Genomic DNA, 14,853 nt, shown 5'->3' with positions numbered 1-14,853 from the left:
TGGGACAACATTAAAAGCACCAACATTCACATTATATGGGTCCCAGAGGAGAAGAGAGAGAGAAAGGACCTGAGAAAATATTTGAAGAGATAATAGCAAAAAGTTTCAGGAACATGGGAAAGGAAATAGTCAACCAAGTTCAGGAAGCACAGAGAATCACAGGCAGGATAAATCCAAGGAGGAACACACCAAGACACATAGTAATCAAACTAACAACAATTAAAGACAGAGATAAATTATTAAAAGCAACAAGGGAAAAATGACAAATAACATACAAGGGAACTCCCATAAGGCTATCAGCTGATTTCTCAACAGAAACTCTACAAGCAGAAGGGAATGGCATGATATATCTAAAGTGATGAAAGGAAGAACCTACAACCAAGAATACTCTACCCAGCAAGACTCTCCTTCAGATTTGAAGGAAAAATAAAAAGTTTTCCAGACAAGCAAAAGTTAAGACAATTCAACACCACCAAACCAGCGTTACAACAAATGCTAAAAGAACTTCTCTAGGCAGGAAACACAGAAGAAGAAAAAGACCTACGGAAAGTAAACCTGAAGCAATTAAGAAAACAGTAATAAGATCAATGGGAAATAGTAATAGGATCAGTGGTCCCAAATTGGGAAAGTAGTATGTCAAAGCTGTATATTGTCACCTTGCTTATTTAACTTATACGCAGAGTACATCATGCAAAATGCTGGACTGGATGAAGCACAAGCTGGAATTAAGACCGTAGGGGGAAATATCAATAACCTCAGATATGGAGATGACAGAACTCTTATGGCAGAAAGCCAAGAGGAACTAAAGAGCCTCTTGATAAAAGTGACAGACGGGAGTGAAAAAGCCGGCTTAAAACTCAACATTAAGAAAATGAAGATCGTGGCATCTGGCCTCATCACTTAATGGCGAATAGATGGGGACACAGTAGAAATAGATTTTATTTTCCTGGTCTCCAAAATCACTGCAGATGGTCACTGCAGCCATGAAATTAAAAGATGCTTGCTCTTTGAAAGAAAAGCTATGAACAACATAGAGAGCATATTAAAAAGCAGAGACATCGTTTTACCAACAAAAGTCTATCTAGTCAAAGCTATAGTTTTTCCAGTAGTCATGCATGGACATGAAAGTTGGACCATAAAAAAGCTGAATGCCAAAGAATTGATGCTTTTGAACTGCGGTGTTGAAGAAAACTCTTGAGAGTCCCTTGGACTGCAAGGAGATCCAACCAGTTAATCCTAAAGGAAATCAGTCCTGAATATTCATTGGAAGGACTGATACTGATGCTGAAACTCCAATATTTCAGCCACCTGATGCCAAGAGACGACTCTTTGGAAAAGACCCTAATGCTAGGAAAGATTAAAGGCAGGAAGAGAAGGGAGTGATAGAGGATAAGATGGTTGAATGGCATCACCGACTCAACACACATGAATTTGAACAAGCTCCAGGAGTTGGTGACAGACAGGGAATCCTGGCATACTGCAGTCCATGGGTTCGCAAAGAGTCGAACACGACTGAGCAACTGAACTGAACAGGATCATACATATCAATAATTACCTTAAATGTAAGTGGATTTAATACACCAACCAAAAGACATAAACTGGCTGGGTGGATGAAAGCATATTCATGTATGCACTGCCGCTTAACACGTCACTCTGCTTGACCCCCCCTGAAATTGCATGTGATTATTTTATATTGTTAAGTTAATCATGTTCCCATTATGGCTTGTGATTGTAATTACCTTTTTTTTTGGTCTGGCTATTGATTGTGAAAACTGACAAACATCTTTAACTCTTGTGATTAGGTAACTGCTGCTGCTGCTGCTGCTAAGTCGCTTCAGTCGTGTCCGACTCTGTATGACCCCATAGATGGCAGCCCACCAGGCTCCCCCATCCCTGGGATTCTCCAGGCAAGAACACTGGTCGTATTACTCACTTAATACCATTGTATCATGATTGGTCAACAGAAAAATAATAGAACTCTATATCACCAAAACTAGGATCCAACAGAAAAATCTGTAATCACTTTTTAAAATTCAGATGCATATCAGAACTATCTTGAAATTTTCTTGAAAAATACAAGTGTTCAAGTATTGCTTTTTTCTCCAGAGCTCCAGAGATGTGTCTCTAATGAGCAGTCATATTTAAAAACAATTGGACTATATGATGATCTTTTGCCTAGTTTCACTTTTTATATTTCATATTCATTGCTACCATTTCATTTAGTTTATGTTCTCCGATTTCTTCATCTCTTCCTTTTTTTTTTTTTTTTGATGTTCTTTCTCAAGGCTTTATCAAGTGTAGTAGAAAACCTTTTGTATACATATATACATGCATAATATATATATATTTTAGAAAACATGAATTTTTGCCTAACTAACAAAATTAGGGCATTTTGATTCCACTTGTTTGACTTAGTGTGAATAGAATGCTGATTTCTAATTTAAAAATAGGTATACAATAAGCAACAAAGGTTTGCTGTATAGCATTGGGAACTATAGTCAGTATCTTGAAAGAACTTAAGATGAAAAAGTTTCAAAAATAATATATGTGTATTTGTATAACTGAATCATCTTGCTGTGCTGAAACATTGTAAGTGAGCTATGCTTCAATAAAATAGATTTAAAAAAAAATTATTGACAGGAATTCCCTAGTGGTCCAGTGGTTAGGACTCTGTGCTCCCACAGCAGGGGGCATGGGTTCCACCCCCGGTTAGGGAACTAAGGTCCTGCATGTCACGCGGCGTGGTCAAAAAAAACAAACCACATTGACGCGAGGTCCCATTTCAGATTTACTGAATCAGACTCAAGAGGGGCCTTTTAAAAAATAATAATATAGGCTAAAAAAAAAGAATTCCACTTTTTGAAATTTAGTAATGTTTATCTTTTTGCTAGTTTTTCTAAATGTCCTATGAAAATGTAATAATGTACGAGATACAAAATTTTAAATATATTTGAGTAGGATATAAGATTAACATAAATATAATCGATTATATTTAAATTATTAATGATATCATTCAAGATTCTCCTATTCTTATTTTTTCTGCACTTGATAAGATATTCTCAGAGAAAAATTAACATGTCTCACTATGATTATATATATTTTTATTTTCCCTATATTTATTCTGGTTTTTGCTTTATTTATCTTTGTTTCTTTGTCGTTAGGTGTCTAATGACATCTTATGACATCTCTCTTCCTTGTGAATTGTACCTTTTATCATAAAAAAATTCATCTTTGTTTCAAATATGTATACATATAACTTAATCTATAACTTAAGTTCAAATTTTAAATGTTCTTAATAAAATGGATCTTAAAAGATTAAAAAAAAACAAAAAGAATCTGCCTTCCAATGTGAGGGACATGGGTTCTATCCCTGGTCAAGGAACTAAGATCCCACGTGTTTAGGCAACTAAGCCTGCATGCCACAACCATTGAACCAGCACTCTGGAGCCTATGAGCCACAACTAGAGAGCCCACACACTACAACAAAAATCCCATGTGCCACTGCTACTGCTCCTGCTAAGTCGCGTCAGTCGTGTCCGACTCTGTGCGACCCCATAGACGGCAGCCCACCAGGCTCCCCGTCCCTGGGATTCTCCAGGCAAGAACACTGGAGTGGGTTGCCATTTCCTTCTCCAATGCATGAAAGTGAAAAAATAAAGTGAAGTCGTTCAGTCATGTCCAACTCCTAGCAACCCCATGGACTGCAGCCCACCAGGCCCCTCTGTCCATGGGATTTTCCGGGCAAGAGTACTGGAGTGGGTTGCCATTGCCTTCTCCCACATGCCACACTAAGACCCAATATGGCCAAATCAATAAATACACTGATGTTATTTAATAAAAATAAATAAATAAAAATTATTGATGACACCAAAGATACATTGTTTATGTCAGTTTTATCAATGATAGTTAGAGTAAATCAAAACTGAGAACCTAAATATATGTTTATTAATTCATTTAAATATAATGATAATAAACCCATGATATGTTAGCATAAATAAATAAATAAAATAAGTTGTTGCTTGTTACTCAGTATCTCCTATGTCCTTGGGCCTCAGAGGTAGGCCTTTCTCAGTGGTCCTTCCCTTCTTCCCTGTGGCAGCTAAGGGGCTTTGTTCCATTAGAGAGTAGGTAAGAAGGATCTAGATGGTGTTTTATGCCTTTCTTGCAAGAGTGACTAATCTTATCCTCCAAGCCTGCACCACCAAGGGGGGCTTTCTCTTACACAGAGTTTCCAAATGCTATTATACAATATCAAAAGTCAAATTCTTTAGTATCATCCCTGATATCATCAGAAAAGTCTTTAAATATTGAGAGAAACTGACAAGCTCATGGTGCTAGATACAAGTTTTCCCCAGATTTCAATGTTTAATGTGAAACTCTGAATTTTATCTTTGACAACTCATACTGTCAGTTGTTTTTCTTGAAATGATAGGTTCATTTGGCTCATTTTTCAGAAAATGTCTGTTAAATACCTAAGTCTAAAATAACCACAGTTTTATGTGTAAGGCCTTTCTTCCAAGTGAAAATGATGTTCTATGAGAAATAGCAGCTAGTTCAGCTCACAACTCAAACACTGCCCTGCGCTTTACCTGGAGATAGCTGGCATACCTGGTCAGTGCGGAATTGTTCTGTGTGATCCACATTCATCACATAGAGTCTGAAGAAGATGAGTACTCATGGGCTGAAATTTATGAACAGTAATTTTTACTGCTTCAGTAGAGATTTTCTTAAGTGAAAGTGGATTTTTTTTTAGCTCTGAGTTAGTGGCATGAAGAATCCATTGGCTCCTAGTACAGCTGGATGCCACTGACTTGATGAGCACCAAGGCACCAGCAGTTTCATTCATCAGCACAAATATCAAAAGAGTTTAAAAGGTAACTAGTGCTTGCTTCAGCAGCACGTGTACTAAAATTGGAATGACTTGGGACTGACATATACACACTGTGAGTGTGTGTATGTGTGTGTGCTCAGTCATGTCTGACTCTTTGTAATCCCATGGGCTATATAACCTGCTAGGCTCCTTTGTCCATGGTATTTCCCAGGTAAGAATACTGGAATGGGTAAGCCATTGCTTACTCCAGGGGGTCTTCCTGACCCAGAGATTGAACCTGCGTCTTCTGCTTGGCAGGCAGATTCTTTACTACGAGCACTACCAGGGGAGCCCGTCTACACACTGGGGGTGTGCTATGTCACTGCTGTCTTGTCTGACTCTCTCTTACCCTGGGACTGTAGCCCGCCAGGCTCCTCTGTCCATGGGATTCTCCAGGCAAGAATACTGGAGTGGGTTGCTGTGCCCTCCTCCAGGGCATCTTCCCAACCCAGGGATGGAACCCTCCCTTCTTAGGTCTCCTCCATCTGCAGGCGGGTTCTTTACCGCTAGCGCCCCCTGGGAAACCCTCATACACACAGGACGATATATAAAATAGGTAACTAATAAGAATCTGCTGTAGAGCACAGGGACAGGGAGGCCTGGAGCGCTGCAATTCATGGGGTCGCAAAGAGTCGGACACGACTGAGCGACTGAACTGAACTGAACCATAGAGCACAGGGAACTCTGCTCAGTACTCTGTAATGAACTATATTAGGAAAAGAATCTAAAAAAAAGTGGGTATATGTATAATTGATTCACTTTGCTGTACAGTTGAAACTAACACAACACTGTAAAACAACTATACGTCAATAAAAAATTTTAATTATAATAAAAAAGGTAATAGCATCTTAGTATTACTATAAATAATGTAAATTACAAAATATTTTTTATTCTGTTACCCACTAAATGGTCTTAAGGACCCCAAAAGGCCTACAGTCCATACTTTAGGAACCACTTTAGTAGAGCTTGGCATAGTGCCTGGCACACAGTAGGAATTCAACAAATAATTGTTGAAAAAATAAACTAATACATTTCTAAATTTATTTTCTTTTCCAAAATAAAGACAGGTTTCTTCCTATCTTTTTATAGGAAAATAGGTCACTTCTGTAAAGAAAAATAAAACTTTGATTTGAAATGCTATTCCCAGATGGATGCAGCCCAGGTGATTGTTGTTGCTGTTCAGTCGCTCAGTAGTGTCCGACTCTTTGCAACCCCATGGACTGAAGCACACCAGGCTTCCCTGTCCTTCACTGTCTCCCTGAGTTTGCTCAAACTCATGTCCATAGAGTCAATGATGCCATCCTCTATCACCCTCTACTCCTGCCCTCAATCTTTCCCAGCATCTGGGTCTTTTCCAGTGAGTTGGCTCTTCACATCAGGTGGCCAAAGTATTGGAGCTTCAGCTTCAGCATCAGTCCTTTCAATGAATATGTGGAGTTGATTTCCTCTAGAATTCACTGTCTTACTGTTTGATCTCCTTACTGTCCAAGAGACTCTCAAGAATCTTCTCCAGCATCACAGTTCAAAAGCATCAATTCTTCGGTGCTCAGCCTTCTTCATGGTCCAACTCTCACATCAGTACATGACTACCAGGAAAACCATAGCTTTGACTATATGGATGGATCTTTGTTGCCAAAGTGATGTCTCTGCTTTTTAATAGTGGTCTAGGTTTGTCATAGATCAGTGGCTCAGACAGTAAAGTATCTGCCTACAATGTGGGAGACCCGGGTTCAATCCCTGGGTTGGGAAGATCCGCTGGAGAAGGAAATGGCAACCCACTCCAGTATTCATGCCTGGAAAAATCCCATGGACCGAGGAGCCTGGTAGGCTACAGTCCATGGGGTCGCAAAGAGTCGGACATGACTGAGCAACTTCACTTTCACTTTTCAAGTTTGTCATAGCTTTTCTTCCAAGAAGCAAGTGTCTTTTAATTTCATGGCTGCGGTCTATGTCTGCAGTGATTTTGGAGCCCAAGAAAATAAAGTCTGTCACTGTTTGCATTGTTTCCCCATCTATTTGCCATGAAGTGATGGGAATGGATGCCAAGATCTTTGTTTTTTCAAAGCTGAGTTTTAAGCCAGCTCTTTCACTCTCCTCTTTCACCTGTATCAAGAGGCTCTTTAGTTCCTCTTCAATTTCTGCCATTAGGGTGGTGTCATCTGCATATTGATATTTCTCCCAGCAATCTTGATTACAGCTTGTGCTTCATCCAGCCCGGCATTTTGCATGATGAACTCTGCATATTGGGTTTCCCTGCTAGCTCAGCTGGTAAAGAATCCACCTGCAATGCAGGAGACCCCGGTTCGATTCCTGGGTTGGAAAGATATGCTGGAGAAGGGATAGGCTACCCACTTCAGTATTCTTGGGCTTCCCTTGTGGCTCAGACAGTAAAGAATCTGCCAGCAATGAGGGAGACCTGGGTTCCATTCCTGGGTTGGGAAGATCCCCTGAAGAAAGGAAGGGCTACCCACTCCAGTATTCTAGCCTGGAGAAACTCCATGGACTGTATAGTCCATGGGGTCGCAAAGAGTCAGACACGACTGACCAACGTTCATTTTTACTCACTCTGTATATAAGTTAAATAAGCGAGTTGACAATATACAGCCTTGACATACTCCTTTCCCAATTTTGAACCAGTCCATTGTTTCATGTCCAATTTAACTATTCCTTCTTGACCCACATATAAGTTTCTCAGGAGACAGGTAAGGAGGCCTGCTAGTCCCATTTCTTGCAGAATTTTCCATGGTTTGTTGTGATCCACACAGTCAAAGGCTTTAGCATAGTCAATGAAGGACAAGTAGATGTTTTATGGGAATAAAAGGGAATTTATGAAATTCCCTTGCTTTTTTCTATGATCCAGCAGATATTGAAAGTTTGATCTCTGGTTCTTCTGCCTTTTCTAAACTCAGCTTGTATATTTGGAAGTTCTTGATTCACGTACAGGATTTTGAGCATTGCCTTGCTAGCATGTGAAATGAGCATAATTGTGTGGTAGTCTGAACATTCTTTGGCACTGCCCTTCTTTGGGATTGGATGAAAACTGACCTTTTCCAGTACTGTGGCTACTGCTGAGTTTTCCAAATTTGCTGCCATATAGAATGCAGCACTTTAACTGCATCATCTTTTAGGATTTGAAATAGCTCAGCTGGAATTCCATCTCCTCCACTAGTTTTGCTTGTAGTAATGCTTCCTAAGGGCCCACTTGACTTCACACTCCAGGATACCTGATTCTAGGTGAGTGATCACACCATTATCGTTATCCAGGTCATTAAGACCTTTTTTGTATATAGTGAGTGAAAGTTGCTCAGGCGTGTCCAACTGTCTGCGACCCTATGGACTGTCCACGGAATTCTCCAGGCCAGAATACTGGAGTGGGTAGCCTTTCCTTTCTCCAGGGGATCTTCCCAACCCAGGGATCGAACCCAGTTCTCCCACATTGCAGGCGGATTCTTTACCAGCTGAGCCACAAGGGAAGCCCAAGAACCTCTTCTTAAGATCTTCTGTTTCTTTTAGGTCCGTACCATTTCTGTCCTTTATTGTGTCCATCTTTGCATGAAATATTCCCTTGGTATCTCTGATTTTCTTGAAGAAATCTCTAGTCTTTCCTGTTCTACTGTTTTCCTCTATTTCTTTGCATTGTTCACTTAGAAGACTTTCTTATGTCTTCTTGCTATTTTTTTTGGAACTCTGCATTCAGATGAGTATATCTTTCCTTTTCTCTTTTGCCTTTCACTTCTTTTCTCAGCTATTTGTAAGACCTCCTGAGACAATCATTTTGCATTTCTTTTTCTTAGGGATGTACTACCTCCTGTACAGTGTTACAAACCTTTGTCCATAGTTCTTCAGACACTCTATCAGATCTGATTCTTTGAATCTATTCTTCACTCCCACTGTTTTATCATAAGGGATTTGATTTAGGTCCTATCTGAATGACCTAATGGTTTTCCCTACTTTCTTCACTTTAAGTCTGAATTTTGCAATAAGGAGCTCATGATCTGAGCCACAGTCAGTTTCAGGTCTTGTTTTTGCTGAGTATATAGAGCTTCTCCATCTTCAGCTGCAAAGAATATAATCAGTCTGATTTCAGTATTGACCATCTGGTGATGTCCACGTATATAGATTTGTTTCTTGTATTGTTGGAAGAGGGTGTTTGCTATGACCAGTGCGTTCTCTTGGCAAAACTCTATTAGCGTTTGCCCTGCTTCATTTTTTACTCCATGGCCAAACTTGCCTGTTACTCTAGGTATTTCTCAACTTCCTACTTTTTCATTTCAGTCCCCTACGATGAAAAGGACATCTTTTTTTGGTGTTAGTTCTAGAAGATCTTGTAGGTCTTCATAGAATCGTTCAACTTCAGCTTCTTCAGCATTAGTGGTTGGGGCATAGACTTGAATTACTGTGATGTTGAATGGTTTCCCTTAGAAACAAAACAAGATCGTTCTTTCGTTTTTGAGATTGCACCGAAGTACTGCATGTTGGACTCTTTTGTTGACTATGAGGGCTACTCCATTTCTTCTAAGGGATTCTTGGCCTCAGTAGTAGATATAATGGTCATCTGAATTAAATTCACCCATTCCCAACCATTTTAGTTCACTGATTCCTAAAATGTTGATGTTCATTCTTGCCATCCCGTTTGACCACTCCAATTTACCTTGATTCATGGACCTAATTAATATTCCAGGTTCTTATGCAATACTGTTCTTTACAGCATCAGACTTTACTTTCACCACCAGACACATCCACAACTGGACATCATGTCCACTTTTTGGCTCAGCCTCTTCCTCCCTTCTAGAGCTATTTCTCTGCTCTTCTCCAGCAGCATACTGGACACCTACCGACCTGGGGGGTGGGGGTGGTGTTCACCTTTCAGTGTTGTATCTTTTGGCTTCTTCATACTGTTCAAGGGATTCTCAAGGCAAGAACGCTGAAGTGGTTTGCCATTCCCTTCTCCAGTGGACCACATTTTGTTAGAACTCTCCACCATGACTCCTCCATCTTGGGTGGCCCTACATGACAAGGCTCATAGTTTCATTGAGTTACACAAGGTTGTGATCCATGTGATCATTTTAGTTAGTTTTCTGTGATTCTGGCTTTCATTCTGTCTGCCCTCTGATGGATAAGGATAAGAGGCTTGTGAAAGCTTCCTAATGGGAAGGACTGGCTGAGGGGAAAACTGGGTCTTGCTTTGGTGGGCAGGGCCATCTTCAGTAAATCTTTTATCCAACTTTCTGCTGATAGGTGGGGTTGTACTTCCTCCTTGTAATTTGGCCTGAGGCAGTCCAGTCCTAGAATCTGCAGTCTCTACAGTAGGCTCTTGGCTCTAGTTTGGTTCAGTTCAGTTCAATTGCTCAGTTGTGTCCGACTCTTTGCGACCCCATGGACTGCTGCTTGCCAGGTTTCCCTGTCCATCACCAACTCCCTGAGTTTGCTCAAATTCATGTGCATCAAGTCAGTGATTCCATCCAACCATCTCATCCTCTGTTGTCCCCTTATCCTCCTGCCTTCAATCTTTCCCAGCATCAGGGTCTTTTCCAAGGAGTCAGTTCTTCACATCAGGTGGCCAAAGTATTGGAATTTCAGCTTCAGCATCAATCCTTCCAATGAATATTCAAGACTGATTTCCTTTAGGATGGACTGGTTGGATCTCCTTGCAGTCCAAGGGACTGTCAGAGTCTTCTCCAGCACCACAGTTCAAAAGCATCAATTCTTCGACACTCAGCTTTCTTTATAGTCCAACTCTCACATCCATACATGACTACTGAAACAAACCATAGCTTTGACTAGACAGACCTTTGCTGGCAAAGTAATGTCTCTGCTTTTTAATACGCTGTCTAGGTTTTTCATAGCTTTTCTTCCAAGGAGCAAGTGTCTTTTAATTTCATGGCTGCAGTCAACATCTGCAGTGATTTTGGAGCCCAAGAAAATAAAGTCTGACACTGTTTCCATTGTTTCCCCATCTATTTACCATGAAGTGATAGGACCGGATGCCATGATCTTAATTTCCTGAATGTTGAGTTTTAAGCCAACTTTTTCACTCTTCTCTTTTACTTTCATCAAGAGGCTTTTTAGTTCTTCACTTTCTGCCATAAGGGTGATGTCATCTGCATATCTGAGGTTATTGATATTTCTCCCAGCAGTCTTGATTCTAACTTGTGATTCATCCAGCCCAGCATTTCTCATGATGTACTCTGCATATAAGTTAAATAAGCAGGGTGACAATATACAGCCTTGACATACTCCTTTCCCGATTTGGAACCAGTCTGTTGTTCTATATCCAGTTCTAACTGTTTCTTCTTGTGGCCACTGTGAGGTTTCCAAATTTGCTGGCATATTGAGTACAGCACTTTAACAGCATGGTCTTTTAGGATTTGAAATAGATCAGCTGGAATTCCATCACCTCCACTAGCTTTGTTCGTAGTGATGCTTCTTAAGGCCCACTGTACCTGCATACAGATATCTTGGGAGGCAGGTCAGGTAGTCTGCTATTCCCATCTCTTTAAGAATTTTCCACTGTTTGCTATGATCCACACAGTCAAAGGCTTTGGAATAGTCAATAAAGCAGAAGTAGATGTTTTTCTGGAACTCTCTTGCTTTTTGATGATCCAACAGATGTTGACAATTTGATCTCTGGTTCCTCTACCTTTTCTAAAACCAGCTTGAATATCTAGAAGTTCATGGTTCACATACTGTTGAAGCCTGGCTTGGAGAATTTTGAGCTTACTTTACTAGCGTGTGAAATGAGTAGTTGTGTGTGATTTGAACATTCTTTGGCATTGCCCTTCTTTGGGATTGGAATGGAAACTGACCTTTTCCAGTCCTGTGGCCACTGCAAGGTTTCCAAATTTGCTGGCTTGTTGAGTTCAGCTCTTTAACAGCATGGTCTTTTAGGATTTGAAATAGATCAGCTGGAATTCCATCACCTCCACTAGCTTTGTTCATAGTGATGCTTCTTAAGGCCCACTTGACTTCGCATTCCAGGATGTCCGGCTCTAGATGAGTGATCACACCATCGTGATTATCTGGGTCGTGAAGATCTTTTTTGTACAGTTCTGTGTATGCTTGCCACCTCTTCTTAATATCTTCTGTTTCTGTTAGGTCCATACCATTTCTGTCCTTTATTGTGCCCATCTTTGCATGAGTTGTTCCCTTGGTATCTCTAATTTTCTTGAAGAGATCTCTAGCCTTTCCCATTCTATTGTTTTCCTCTATTTCTTTGCATTGATCACTGAGGAAGGCTTTCTTATCTCTCCTTGCTATTGTTTGGAACTTTGCATTCAAATGGGTATGTCTTTCATTTTCTTCTTTGCCTTTTGCGTCTTTTCTTTTCTCAGCTATTTGTAAGGCCTCCTCAGACAACCATTTTGCCTTTTTGCATTTCTTTTTCTTGGGGATGGTCTTGATCACTGTCTCCTGTACAATGTCACTAACCTCTGTCCATAGCTCTTCAGGCACTCTGTCTATCAGATCTAATCCTTTGAATCTATTTGTCACTTCCACTGTATAATTGTAAGGGATTTGATTTAGGTCATACCTGAATGGTCTAGTGGCTTTCCTCACTTTCTTCAATTTATGTCTGAATTTGGCAATAAGGAGTTCATGATCTGAGCCACAGTCAGCTTCTGGTCTTGTTTTTGCTGACTGTATAGAGCTTCTCCATCTTTGGCTGCAAAAAATATAATCAATCTGATTTCAGTATTGATCATCTGGTGACGTCCATGTGTAGAGTCTTCTCTTGTGTTGCTGGAAGAGGGTGTTTGCTTTGACTAGTGCGGTCTCTTGGCAAAACTGTTACCCTTTGCCCTGCTTCATTCTGTACTCCAAGGCCAAATTTGCCTGTTACTCCAGGTATCTCTTGACTTCCTACTTTTGCATTCCAGTCCCCTATAATGAAAAGGACATCTTTTTTGGGTGTTAGTTCTAAAAAGTCTTGTCTGGCAGAGTCGAAGGACGTGCGCTCATTTTCTCCTGCAAGGACTCCAAAATTACAACTCACTGCTTGGCTCTATGGTGGGGGTAAAGATCACCTCCTCCAAGAGGACTTTTGTCAGCATGCCAGCGTCCCAAAACTGCTGCTGCCAGTGCCCCGATCCCACGGCAGGTCAGTGTCAACCCACACCTCTGCTGGAGACTCCAGAGCACTTACAGGCAAATCTGGCTCAGTGTCTTGTGGGATCACTGCTCCTTTCTCCTGGGTCCCAGTGGGCACAAGGTTTTCCAAAAGTCTCTGTTTCCTCAGTCCTGTGGAAGTTCTGTAATCAAGCCCAGGTGATGGCATGAATCAAATTCATATTTCTGGAAATCTATCCCCAGAACCTTTTCTTGTTAATGTATCTCACAGCTCCTGCTTCCAACTGGGGTAGGAACATGGCCCAAGCCTGGGTATTGTTATAGTTCTTGTCCCATGGAGGATCAGACAATAACTGGGAAAAGGGGACTTCTCTGATGGTCCAGTGGTTAAGACTCCACCCTTCTACCACAGGGGCCATGGGTTCCATCCCTGGCCAGGGAAGTCCTGCACACTGTGCAGGTATGGCCAAAAAGAAAAAAATTATCATAAGAACATTTAACTTGAGCTCAAGCCCCTTAACTGACTTTTAAGTGCACAATACGGTAGCGTTAACTGTAAGTACAATGTGCAGAACCCTGAAACTTAATCATTTGCTTAATTGAAATTTTATATCTGCTGAATAGCAACTCCACATTTCCTCTTCCTCCCAGCTCCTGGTAACCACCATTCTACTCTATATGTGTTCAACTAGTTCCTCAGATTCCTCACGCAGGTGGACTCATACAGGACTTGTACTTCTGTGACTGGCTTGCTTCACTTAGTATAATGTCCTCAGTGTTCATCCAGCTGTTACCTGTGGCAGGATTTCCTTTCCAAAGCTAAATATTTCATTGTGTGTTTGTACTATATCTTTGTTTTTCCTTTCAGCCATCACTGGACATTTAGGTTGCTTACACATGTTGGCTATTGTGGAAAATGCTGCATGAACGTGGGAGGGCAGGTATTTCTTTGAATTTCCAATTTTCAATTCTTTTGTGTAAATATCCAGACGTGAGATTGCTGGATCATATGGTAGTTCTATGTTTAATTTTTTGAGGAAGCTTCTATAATGGCTGCCCCCATGTACATTTCTACCAACAGTCTACAAGGATTCCAATTTCGCCACATCCTTGCCAACACTTGTTATCTCTTGTTTTTTGGTGATGGCCATTCGAACAAGTGTAAGATGATATCTCATGGCGTTGATTTGCATTTCCTTGATGATTAGTGATGCTGAACATCTTTTCATACATATGTTGGACATTAATAATTCCTGAATATACAATATCTAGTGAAGGTTCAAATTTCGTAGAACTTAAAAAAATCTCCTGGACCTTGCTTCAGACCTGCTGAGTCACGATCTTTATATTTCAGCAAGCTCCTTGCTGGTTCTTCCATGGCCTGGCTTGAGGAATCTTGCCATGTCCAGAAATCTCAGTTGGAAATATCTCTAGTGATGGGAAACTTCCATTTGAAGGCAGCCGTCCCTGTGAGAAATGCTCCCCTTTAAAACTTTTTGCTCTTAGTGGAGGCAAAACGTGAATGTAATTCCCTTTGAAATAAATAATTAAAACATTGCAGATAAGACTGAAATGTCACTGGACCACAGCCCCCAGTGCTGGTCCCAGCCTTCACCCCCTCAGAGCTATCACAGTTTAGTGAGTATCCTTCCACATTATTGTCTAATGCTCTCAACATCCTTTGTCAAGGTGACCCCAAATTCATTTTCCTAGAGTTCCCAAGCTTCTGAAACCTGTTTTCTTTGTTCCTTAATTGCCTCAACAAAATTTGAAGATGGCCCTTGTAACCTTACAACCTTTTCCTTCTGCAGTCTGGTGTGCCCTCTTTCCCTGGCCTTGACAATGTCATGGACTTGTTGAGTCCATGGACTCAAGGACATGAGCCAGGACACTGGCTCTCTGTGTCCTGAAATCTT

Source organism: Bos javanicus, chromosome 18 (genome assembly GCF_032452875.1).
Source record: "Bos javanicus breed banteng chromosome 18, ARS-OSU_banteng_1.0, whole genome shotgun sequence".
NCBI lineage: Eukaryota > Metazoa > Chordata > Mammalia > Artiodactyla > Bovidae > Bos > Bos javanicus.
This window is presented reverse-complemented; position numbering follows the sequence as displayed.